This window comes from Bolinopsis microptera, chromosome 7, assembly GCF_026151205.1.
Source record: "Bolinopsis microptera isolate Bmic1 chromosome 7, MBARI_Bmic_1.0, whole genome shotgun sequence".
NCBI lineage: Eukaryota > Metazoa > Ctenophora > Tentaculata > Lobata > Bolinopsidae > Bolinopsis > Bolinopsis microptera.
This window is the reverse complement of record NC_087078.1, coordinates 8,226,449-8,239,054: the sequence shown is the minus strand read 5'-3', so window position 1 is coordinate 8,239,054 and position 12,606 is coordinate 8,226,449. Positions and strand designations below refer to the sequence as shown.

General features: G+C 40.4%; 2 long non-coding RNA genes across 4 annotated transcripts; one reads left to right on the top strand and one right to left on the bottom strand.

Annotated features, from left to right (window-relative positions):
- Positions 1-2,106: 2,106 nt before the first annotated feature.
- On the bottom strand, positions 2,107-5,925 carry LOC134818321 (uncharacterized). 3 transcript variants are annotated; one of them, XR_010160629.1, is made up of 3 exons: positions 5,842-5,925; positions 3,496-3,600; positions 2,107-3,333 (listed from the first exon to the last, which is right to left on the bottom strand). It is a non-coding gene; the product is annotated as an uncharacterized LOC134818321 (long non-coding RNA). The 3 variants fall into 3 exon arrangements; XR_010160628.1 differs by lacking the exon at positions 5,842-5,925 and adding an exon at positions 5,622-5,719; XR_010160627.1 differs by lacking the exon at positions 5,842-5,925 and adding an exon at positions 5,196-5,497.
- Positions 2,509-5,936, top strand: LOC134818322 (uncharacterized). The gene is made up of 2 exons (XR_010160630.1): positions 2,509-2,599; positions 5,715-5,936. It is a non-coding gene; the product is annotated as an uncharacterized LOC134818322 (long non-coding RNA).
- The last annotated feature ends 6,670 nt before the right edge of the window (positions 5,937-12,606 follow it).

The window sequence follows — 12,606 nt, the reverse complement described above, 5'->3', positions numbered from 1 at the left end:
ACCGTTAAAATATTCAAAACCCCTAAAAGAAATCAAGTCATCCTAAAATGGTGATCAGTACAGATCAAGACAGATAGAGTTAAAATTTGTTTCTCCAAGCAACTCTATCATCGGCTAATATCTTAAGCTTATTAAGATCATTCAAAGAGTTAAGTTTTAAACCTCTACGGGTCAAATCATTCACAATAATCTTGAACAAATTCTTACGATGCGCACCGACGCGCCCTTTACAGTTTGTTGTGACAGCAAACTTTAACGCTAATGCAGCGGGGGAGTCATCAGCACTACGCAAGATATGACCTAGGAGCTTCCACCTTGCTTTAGGGACACGATCTGATAGCTTTACTGAGTTACATCTTAGGTATAAGTTTGCATTGGATATTGTTCCATGAGGCCAATAAATGTTCAGTAATGATCTAAGGTGTTTTCTATGGCAAATGTCTAGTTTTTCTAGTGACTTTGCAGTAGGACACCAACTACTGCAATTGTACATGATGATTGATACAATTTGAGCTTCGTATACTGCTATCTTTCTGGTAACGGAGATATTCTGCTGAGACCAGATCTTGGTGAACTTATAGAAGGCATTGTTCCCAGCAATGCATCGAGCAGCTATATCACTTTCACTACACAACAATGACCCAAGAATCTTACTCTTCCGCCAATCTTCATTTCCGCGTAACATGGTATCATCACGACCAGGGATTGTTTCCCCAACAGGAGCGAGGAAAACATGGGTAAATTCTGTTTTCTCTGTGTTAATGAACAGGTTAAACTCCTTGAAGACTTCCTTAGCTATAAGGAAGCTATATACAATACAGCAAAGAGAATTTAAGATAAACGATATCATGAGGTATTATGCTGTGTAAAAGTCGTAGACCATATTGTAGAAATACTAAAAGCATGGGTAAGTGGTACAAGTTCTGGGGGTATACGTATTACAGGTAATATTTCTTCACCAGACTCACTAACACCACTTCCATCTAAACACACAAAAATTAATCTAAAACACACAAATTTAGAATTATCAAAATAAATAATATAATGATAGACAATGTCAGCACGATGCGACCAAAGATGTGGCAGCAACAATGCATAATGCGCGGCATTCGTAAAACAGCGCTGAAAAGCATGGCTACATTCTGATTTAATTTCGCGTAAACCAATTTCGTATATTCACTGAGGACCACGCAAGGGCCACATCCTGTCGACAGAACTTGCTTAATTCTACAATAAGTTGGCATTTTTGATTGACGATGTCAACCCTTCCAGCTATCGTTGCTTTGCAAATAAAAAGTATGAACGATAACATAGTTACCTGAGGACCCCAGGCTATTATGTTCATTAACATAGAATATTACCTGAGGACCCCAGGCTATTATGTTCATTAACATAATAGAATATATATAGATTTGGCGGAATGACAGGCTGAGCGCGGCCCAGTGGAAGGAGCTCGTGCTGTGTATTCTCTGGGAGAACCATACAAGTATAATGGCTCCAAGTCACCCAATGGTCAGCTAGAGTCAACCAGCTTCTCCAAACTGATGGACAAAATCAATGGGGCATTCTGTAGTGGTGAGAAACCGAAGATCAATAGTCTGCTGATCAACCGCTTCAAAGAGGATGGCTCCCTACCAAAACATTCGGATGATGAAGCCACCATCCACCCCGAATCCGAAATTTTCACTGTGTCCATCGGAGGCCAGTGCAGCATCAAATTCTTTGACAAGAAGACGGATGATATAGTCCTTGACCACCCATGTGTTCCAAGATCCATGTATCGCATGACACGAAGTAGCCAAGAGTATTACAGCCACTGTATCATGGATGGGGCAATAACTGGTGGGGTCAGATACAGCCTAACTTTTCGTTCAGTTAGCTTCAGGAACAAGAACTCTACGTGCATCATAGGAGACAGTCATACAGGGGGGCTTAAGTTTGGGTCAGATGCCAGGAAATCGTTTGGACAATGGTTCCCTGGGAGGCAATATTTTGCACCAGTGGTTGACCAGATTGACCCATATGTCACATGTGGTTATCGTAACGTTGTTTTGATGTGTGCGATTAATGATCTTAAAAAACCTGAGATCAAGAATACAGCTGATATTAAACGAAATGTATTTATTCCCTTTATTAAAAAGATTGAGAAAATTCATGCTATTAACCCTAAGGCACATGTATATGTTTGTCCAGCCCTGCCTACAAAGCTTGCTGAACTGAATAGAAAAGTTGTTTGCTTTAACCGCCTTATTCTGACAGAGCTGATCCCTTCAAATTTTGGTGTGACTTACGTTGATGGGTTCGGTGGGTTCTGTGATGATGCTGGGCTTCTTAGCCAACAGTTCTCCAGAAACATCGGCCGAGACCAGCGACCAGATTATCTCCACCTTAACTGGAGGGGTACAGCTAAACTAGGCACTTTGATTCGTAACACAGTGCTTCTTAGAATGAATGGAGGAGTTGATAGAAGGAAAAGGAGAACAGACGAGGTTGATGGACGCTCATATCGGAACGTGTTGAGTGGGACGGGTTCTACTACTGCTGCTGAGTCTCGACACCAGGATGGTTACCAGCCATTCTGACTCCCCTGAGTAAAGAGGTATGCCTAGTCTGTGCGAAGTTCATTAACGTAGGACAATTCATTGTTGAATGCTGTGAATGCGACTGCCCAATGCACCATAAGTGCTATACCAAATCCATTAACAATGACACATTATCTGACGATTTTTACTGTCCCAAGTGCGTACATTTAGCAGTTATTCGTTACAATCCATTTCGACTTGCATGCACTAATTTAAGTGATATTGAAAGTAGTGAAGTGGATGACACTATCATAAAAGTAGATCAAATACTAAATAACTGCGTATCGTACAATGTCAAGGAATTCAACAAAGCACTAGATAATCAAATGAATGAATTTTCATCGCTTCTCTTCCAAAACATCGACGGCAATAAGTCAAATTTCGACACTTTCGCTATTGAATCCCATAGGCTCACCAAGAAATTCTCGATCATAGCCTTAGCGGAAACAAATGAAGGTCCTGAATCCAGCAGTTTGTATCAATTAACTGGATACAACAGTTTCTACCAAAACACAATACCAGATAAAAAAAGGGCACTGGAGTGGCTCTCTATGTTTGTGACACTCTTAGTGCCAGAGTAAACGGCAATGTATCCCATATCACTGAACATTTAGAAACTCTTTTTGTGGCCGTAAGTAGTACAACTTCCCCAGTAACAGTTGGTGTAATGTACCGTCCTCCAAGTGGTAATGTCAATGTTGCACTATCTGAACTCTCTGACATCCTTGACAGTCTCCCCAAGTGTAGTTACCTAGCGGGTGATTTTAACATTGATTTACACGATAAGAATAGCACAATCGTACAACGCTATGAAGAAATACTATTAAGTAAAGGATTTTTCCCCCTAATTTCGTTAGCAACACATGAGAAACCAGGCTGCAAAGCATCCTGTATTGATAACATAATAACTAACGACGTAGAGAGTATAGTAGCTTCTGGAATACTGACTGACCGTATATCACACCACTCACCCATCTTCCAAATCTTTGATAGAAACTTGGACTCTAGCAGAATTGACCTGAAATACAAACAGTATTATGATTACAACAAACCGAATGTAAAAGCTTTTTTACAGACTCTGGAACATGATCTCAATAATAATGTTATCGACAATTTTACAACATTTCACGACATATTTAAGGACTGTATAGATAGAACTTGTAAGTTAGAAACCCCTAAATGCTCTAAAAGAACAGCACTGAACAACCCATGGATTACACCAGACCTTGTGGGCAAAATTTCATATCAGCACGAACTTTACGATAAATGGGTAAAGGTCAGAAAAGTTAAATGTAAATTTGGGGAAATTGAAAATAAAGGGGGGACATGCCAATGCCCAATATGTTGCTCAAAACGTGACAAGTATAAAAAATACAGTGACTGCAGGCGGAAGGTCAAAAAAGATCGCCGCAATGCTCAATCTAAGTTCTATGGTGGAAAATTTGCAGAGTTGCACGGAAACAGTAAAAAGACGTGGGAATTAATTAACCAAATACGGGGTAAACGAAAACGACAAACCAAACCTCTATTTACTATCAATAATGAAAAAATTACTAATCGTAGGGTAATAGCTAATGAGTTTAATAAGTACTTTGTCTCCCTAGCTTCTAATCTTAACGAGGCATACAATGAAATCGGCGAACTATTAATTAATGGCATCCCCAGTATCTATGACTACCTACCAAAATCCAACACGACCAGTATTTACATGCATGATTGTACAATCGATGAAGTATGTAAAATAATATCAGAATTGAAAAATGGCAAATCGTCTGATATCCCAATACATGTTGTAAAAGCGTCATCCAGAATTATCGCCCCCCTATTATCTGTACTATACAATGAATGTTTGAAGGAGGGAATATTCCCGGACGATTTAAAGATTGGCAGGATCAGTCCCATATACAAGAAAGAAAATGAAGAATTACTTGAAAACTATAGACCAGTCTCTACCTTAGCCGTATTTGGTAAGTTATTCGAGAAAATTATATATAGTAGGCTATACAGCTTTTTCCAGTCACAAAATATGATCTATGAAAATCAGTATGGATTCCGTAAAAATCACTCTACTAGTCATGCCCTGAATTTCTCAGTGAATTATATAGAATCATGCCTTAATAAAAAGCAGCACGTGCTCGGAATATTCATTGATCTAAGCAAAGCATTCGATACCATCTCAGCTGACAAATTACTGAGTAAGCTAGATAATTACGGAATTCGAGGCAATGCCAACAAACTCATTGCTAGTTATCTCTCTAATAGATATCAATACGTCTCGGTCCTAGGAGAAGAGTCTGACAAGCTTCCAGTTCTCTTTGGAGTACCCCAGGGATCTTGTCTTGGTCCGTTACTATTTATTATTTATATCAACGACCTATATAGGGCAACTGAACTAGGCAAGTTCATTCTATTTGCTGACGATACAAATATATTTGTCGCGGATGAATGTAAGATAAAGTTATATGAACGAGCAAACCAAATTCTCAAACTGGTACAACTGTATATGAAATGTAATCTCCTGCATATTAACATTAAGAAATGCTGTTACATTCACTTTAAACCAACGAATAGAAAAAGCAAGGTAGAACATAATGAAGAAGAACACGTACTTACTCTAAACAATGTAGTAATAAAGCAAGTCAAAAAGGTGAAGTTTCTTGGTGTTATTATTGATGATCAGCTTAAATGGGATGCTCATATACGGTCGCTCAACACAAAGCTGAAATGTGAAAGTGGGAAAATTTGTAGAATACGGCACATTATTCCAGAAAAACTCTACAAAGAACTGTACTACACACTATTTGAATCACACTTGCGATTTGGGATATCAGTATGGGGTGGCCTTAGTAACAACAGGCTTGAACCAATATTTATCACTCAGAAGAAATGTGTTAGAATACTATTTGGTAACCGAGAGGCGTACTTAGAAAAGTTTAGAACTTGTGCTAGAACACGAAGTAAAGACAAGCAAAAATTAGGAAGCGACTTCTATGAAAAACAGCACACAAAACCGCTATTTAAGAAAAATGGTTTACTAACCATACACAGTTTGTTCAAACACACATGTTTATTGGAAATGTTCAAAATCAATAAATTAGAATCCCCAGTCCCACTCCTAAATCTATTTAACAGATCATCAAGACGTGCTGATCGATTCATCACTCCAACCCCATCCACCTCCTTCATATATCAATCGACAAAAATGTGGAACGATTGTAGAAACACTGCTAGCAATATCAACTTCTCTACATCAACGAACCTTGTGAAATCCACAATAAAAAAGGAGTTACTCGGCATGCAGTCCAGGTACGACGAAATAGATTGGTGTGAACTGAACTTCGATTCCAACGAACTGAAATTCTAATGTCTACTCAATGAAGATATGCTGAGCGCTAAAGCCGATTGAAATGTTAATGTCTAAAGTATAAAATTTCGGCGGTCACGCCGCGCATTTTGCGCGCTGTGCCGCTATTTTTGGCCCATCTTATCAGATATTATTTACAATGTACTCGCACAGTACATGCAGGGCATGCCTCAAGATCATATTAGTGTAGGAATCATTATGTTTTCAACAATTCATTATATGTCGAATTCAGCAGTGGGTCCTCTCTTCGTCCGGTTTGTGTGTTTGTCGCCTGTCTGGACTCTCGTAGTCATGTAATTTTTAATTTTTAATTTCTAATTTGTTATTTTAATTTTAATTTTAATTTTTCAATTTTTTAAATGTGTGTTCTGCTCCGGGACTCGATTACCGTATCGGCTTTCTTGAGACTGTAAATTTGGAAAGCCAACTATGCGGGGCGCCTGCCCACCGGCACTGAAGAGTGATCAAAGAATTAACTAAAATTTCCTAATATAACGATTGAATATAGAGTTGTTTAACCGGCGCGGCCATGGGTGTGTGGCCTAGCTTTGGCTGCACACCTATGACTGCGCTGTTGCTGGTGGACAGGCGCAGTTTTTGTTGTGCAGTAGTGTTGCAAGAGAATAAAACCAACTTATTATGTACTAAATGGAATCAAGAATATTATTGACTATATTTGATAACGATGAATTGTAAATTTCGATCAATTTATATTTTTCGGTCTCCAATTATTGAACTGCGGAAGCTGGTTGCCTCAACAATGTTGACTATGCATGGTATGACTGAATTGTAAAAACGTGATAATTGAACGAAAAATAAATGATGAACATGATTCAAAAACTGTAAACCACCAAATGAATTATCGCTTAAATTTAAATAAGTATTTAAACAAAAACCACCATGTGCCGTTAAGCAGCAGGGCGCGGCTCATCTGGGCCACAGCAAATCGGCGAAAATGGGTTCGAAAAAGCCACTATTGGCACTCGAGTCCTTAATCTTTCCGATGGTTCACTGGGGCTTTTGAGCTGCCGTCCTTCAGCTTCTGTAAACTGAAATTACTACCAATCCAAGTTGAAGCAATCAGCCGACGCGCGGCTTTTATGGTTATATATGATATGTTTAATCTGTAATAAAGATCAAAATTCAAATTTGTTTCTCTAAAATTTGTTTCTCTAATAACATAGCAATGATCTTACTTCGATAATTTGCGCGGCGCGTCGAAGCAGCAAAATCTTCCAAGCATTTTGCGACCAAAATTAAACGGGGATCATTTAAGATTACTTTTGGGGCACCTCGACAAAAGCTAAACTCACATTTACGTTTTTAAAAGGCGTTTTTACGTTACTAGGTGGCGCTTTCACATAGCCATGTGCCTACGCGTACTGCGTGACGCGCTTGTTTCACAAGTAGACCGGCGGCCGCGCGCTACTGCAAGCGAGAGGGCTCTGGTTAGAGCAAGGTGGCTTGACGGATGTTACTCGTCTAAATTTCTTCGAAGTAGCGCGCGCCGCTTTCTTCTCGAAATGGCCCGACGGCAAGTGCTACGAAGTAGCGCGCGCCGGGCCAGATCATTAACAATGGTCAACAAGGTGGCGCTCAGCGCGCCTGTCATTCTGCAAAATCTCTATTCGTTTATTTTAATCTCTTATCGTTTATGTTTTATTTCATATGTTCATAAGAACATTATAGCTTGGTCGCATTGGGGTCCCCAGATTGCTCTATCCAGAACCCTTGCAGTAGCGCGCGCCCGCCTCTCGGCGGCTTTTTCTTACTTGTGAAACAAGCGCGCCCCCAGTGGCGCGAAAGCACATGGTTAGGTGAAGTCCCCAGTTAACGCGTAGCGGCCTTATTTGGCGCACGCCAATTCCAATGGATCGTGCTACGTTACATGATGAAGACTTGGAGTACTGCCAACATCATACCAATTCCAAAGAAGGGCGACCTTAGCGAACCAATGAACTATCGGGGAATAAGCTTGTCATCCCTAGTTGCCAAGTCTCTAAACAAGATGGTTCTAAACCGGTTGAAGCCAGAAATCGAGACAATTCTGCGTAGAAACCAGAATGGATTCAGACCAGGAAGGTCAACAACTCAACAGATATTGGTACTGAGACGTCTTATAGAGGGTGTCAAGAGTCGGAAACTGCCAGCTGTTCTGACATTTATAGACTTTAAGAAGGCTTTCGACAGTGTACATCGTGGGAAAATGCTAAAGATTCTAGAAGCTTACGGCATTCCAGTCAAAATCGTGCAGCTTATACGGCTCATGTACGAGAAGACAATGGCCAAAGTCCTAACTCCAGACGGAGAAACTGAATTGTTCGAGATACTTGCAGGTGTGTTACAGGGTGATACCTTAGCACCTTACCTCTTTGCAATAGTCATCGACTACTGTATGAGGCAAGCCATAGGCGATGATGCGGAGCGACTTGGACTCACCCTCGAACGTAGAAAAAGCAGAAGAGTGGGGCCCAAGATCATCACCGATGTGGACTTTGCAGATGATATAGCACTTATATCTGAGGACATGGACAAGGCTAACGAGTTCCTGCTCAGAGTAGAATCGGCGGCAGCAAGCGTGGGACTACACATAAACGAAGGCAAGACCAAGGTCATGACACTGAATATGGAGGATCGATCTAGCGACCTACAAAGTCGATCCGGGGAAGCCATAGAAAATGTAGATGATTTCATCTACTTAGGCTCCTGGATTGAGAGCACAGATAGGGAGATAAGGGTTAGAAAGGGAAAAGCGTGGGGTGCCCTACATAGACTGAAGGATATCTGGAAATCCAAACTCTCAAAGAGCCTAAAGATTAGATTGTTCATAGCGGCTTGTGAATCAGTACTGCTCTACGGATCAGAAACCTGGACACTGACAAAGGCTCAAGAGAAAAGTTTGGACGGGACATACACAAAGATGTTGCGTATGGTGCTGGGTATCTCATGGAAGGGCAAGGTCAGCAATATAACTTTGTATGGTAGCCTCCCAAGGCTGTCAAACAAGTTACGAAGCAGGAGATTAAAAATGGCGGGACACTGCATCCGACATCCTGAGCTACTTGCCAGTGATTTAGTCTTATGGGAACCTACGCACGGTAGAGCACAGCAAGGCCGACCAAGACAAAGCTACTTGTCTATGTTACTGAAGGAAGTTGGGACAAACTCTAAAGAGGAACTGCGAACCCTGATGCGGGACAGGGATATATGGAGGGGGTTTTCTGGCGTAGATCGGACTTAGCTCCGACATAGTAGTAGTAGTAGTAGTTGGAGTACTTTGCCACTTCGACGCGAACTAGCATTTTTGCTTCGTCGCATCGTCGATCGTTGCTTCATTTTGGTTGACATCGTCAACCAAAATGAAGACTGAAGAGCAAGGCATAATAATTTTCTGCACGCACGCGCAAAATGTACACATAGTATGCCCTTAATTTATCTATTATAGCTTTTGTGTAGTACGCAAAGCCGACGGTCCACGCGCGCTGCGTACGGGCAAAAAGGAATTTAGGAAATTTGCAGTGCAGCGTCAGCGAACATTTCTGATTTCCAAATACAATAACTTACCGTACCTGAATCGAAACTGGACTCATGTGTCATGGCCATGGCCAGTCCGTGGATAGCGATAGATCGGACAGAATTTCTCGACCTACCAGTACAGTAAACAAATTAAATGAAAATTAGTTGGTTAATTATATTTATAGATGATATAAAGTTAAACGATTGGAATATTTGTTATAAGCCAGAGTCAGAACACAAAAGATTCGATCAAAGCAATTTAAAAATTTGAAAATAAAAATGTGTAACGTAAACAATTCTATAAACCTATTAGGGGTCGTTCACATATTACGTAATCAATATTTTGGCAATTTTTACCCCCCCCCCCCTCCGTAATCAAGACCGAACCCCCTTCCCCCCCCCCCCCCCCCCCCGTCCCCTATATTACGTAAGCAAGGTTATCAACCGTAAGCATTTGAAACCCCCCCTCGGCTGATTACGTAATATGTGAACGACCCCTTATTCAACTGTCGGTCAAACTTTCACAATCATAACCATCAACTATGAACATCACCAATCACAAGAAAAATACATTAAGTTGTTCAAAAGAATTGCGTCAACACTCAATAAAATTAGTAAAATCAAAAAGGGAACATGTCAAAAAAACCGATTACAAATCATTAACAACAGATCGCTTGTCTCCAGAAATCCAATTTAAATGACAGATACTGTCACTGACACTATACATAATTATAATGTTTGTGAATTTTACTTTTATTAGTTCTCAGTTTTTTGCATAACATTTCCTTCCAAATATGAATGATGATCAAGAATACATCTTCATAAAGTTTCGCCTTGATATATTATGATAACCCTAACAAGACATATCGTTCACCCAAAACACGCTTGTATCACGTGGTGACCCCCACTGTCGCTTCACTATAGTGGAGTTTCAACGATACAGGGGGAGCCGCGCACTCGTACGCGGCGGGTCATACAACGTATGACAAAAACACGCTTAATAAATGACCCATATAACGGTGATGACGCTAGAAATGACGGACGCCAACTGCAATACCCCACATCCGTTAGGTTTTATTGGATCCACAATAGCTCCTTCCGTTGCTGAAAATTATTAGCGATTACATTCAAAATTCACACTATATTCTATACAGACCCAGCCGGTAACAAATATTTAAGACAGCTAAAGGCAGGTCCTTGTTCCTGGGAATTCTAAGAGTCCTAAGAATCCTAAGAATGCTAAGAATCCTAAAAATGATACCTTTAGGTGGAGAAGTAGAGAAGAGATCGTAAGCACTACATGTCATGCTCATGGTGTCGCACTGTAGCTGTACTGGGACCACTTCAGGGTTACACTTCTGGTCCTCGAGTGTAAATTGAGGGGTGGGGTGAATGTAGGGGAGAACTTGCTCGCCGTTCCAGCACGCGCCGTCCTCCTCTGAGGGCACAGGATTAGAGTATGGACCCAGAAGGGTTCTAAATCATATTATGTTTATTCGTGAGGGCTAATTTGCGTTTATATTCTTAATATTCTGAAGCCAAAATCAAACACGCCCAAGTTGCGATTACAAAATGTAACGTACAGTATGAGTAACCTATTTAAGTATTACGAACTAACCGTATTGAATATCGCTAACGGTGCTACTGATACTACACACACTATCAGGTAGCGCTAGTAATCTTCCTCCAAACTGTTTTGTGTGTATTTCAGCAGTCAGAACCGGCAGAGACACGTCCTTCTGGGAGGTTACAGAAATTTAACATTTTATCCAGAAAATGAAATCAACTGATACTATTAGAATGAATCAGAATAGATTAAATTCATCTTCCCAATTATTTTCTGAGTACTTAAATGTAAAAGGACCATTATATGAAGCTGAAGGACGAGACGTATTGCAAACTTACGGTTTTGAACTGCTGAAGTTTCTCAGTGTTCTTGTTGTTCAGATCTATACTACACGCCGCCACATTCCACTCTGTGTCTCTTACTGTAGGAGGATTATGAACGATCACATGAATTCAAATTATAGCTCCATGAAAAAATCCTTAAGAAGCATATCCACCATTTAACTATTTAGAATCTACGTAACATAATGAATTGCATTTAATAGAGGAACTCCTGGCCAGTTAATCCAAGAACTAGCCACTTGACGGTACCAGCCGCTGAACATCAAACTTTTGCGCTTAGTGTTGATAATAGAACTCTTAGCCAATGTTTACTCCAAGAACCAAGGCGATGTATTCACCAGGCATGAGTATCAAGTTACATTCTCTAAAACTGCAACATACCTGCTGTAGTGTACTCCAGTGTGAACCGCTCAATAAGGGCGTCCAGGAAAGCTCCCCGCTTTGAGGCCAGCCCTCTTAGCTCTGATACTAGTTCGTCCTGGAGAAAATGCAATAAATTTGTTGGATTCCTGTAATATATCAGTAAATTAACAGCTTTAACTGTCACGTGACATATTGATGAGTAACTAGCAGCGACTACTGCACCAACACCATGTTCCATAATAACAACAGTGGTTGGCAGGGACAAAAGGATTTCGCGATTATTTTGGCAAAAAATCGCGATACCGCGAATTTTAACAGACTATACATTAAACTATACATAAAATTTGTCGCAAATAATGGGAAAAATCGCGATTCCGTACATGCCGCGATTTCCTTTTGTCCCTGGTGGTTGGGTACTACTACCCAAACACTGTTTTTTAACATATTAAGTTCGGACATTGGAGACAAACTATGAATTTTCGTTTTGTTAACATTTCAGCAGTGAGCTTCCTCCAATCAAAATAAAACTTCCAGCACCTTAATCGCATCATTTGGCATCTATAGTTGACTGACTAATTGGTTTTGGGTGAGAAATTCAGGTAATCAACTTAATAACACCAGAATGTGTGTGTGTCTGTGTGTCTGTCTGTCTGTCTGTGTGTAATTTCCGAACAGTTATACAAAAAAAAAACGGTAAGAGTTACGGGACTGGTTTTTTCGGTAAAGTGCCGACAAAACTCTGATGAAGCCCATAGGAAATTTGTTTTTAAATCGGCCGGTGGTAAGTGGTTTTATTGATGGTTTTGTACCAGAAATGTTACATAAAGTTGCTTGAGCAGAACGGCAAGAGTTACGGGGCCTGCTCTCTCTCTC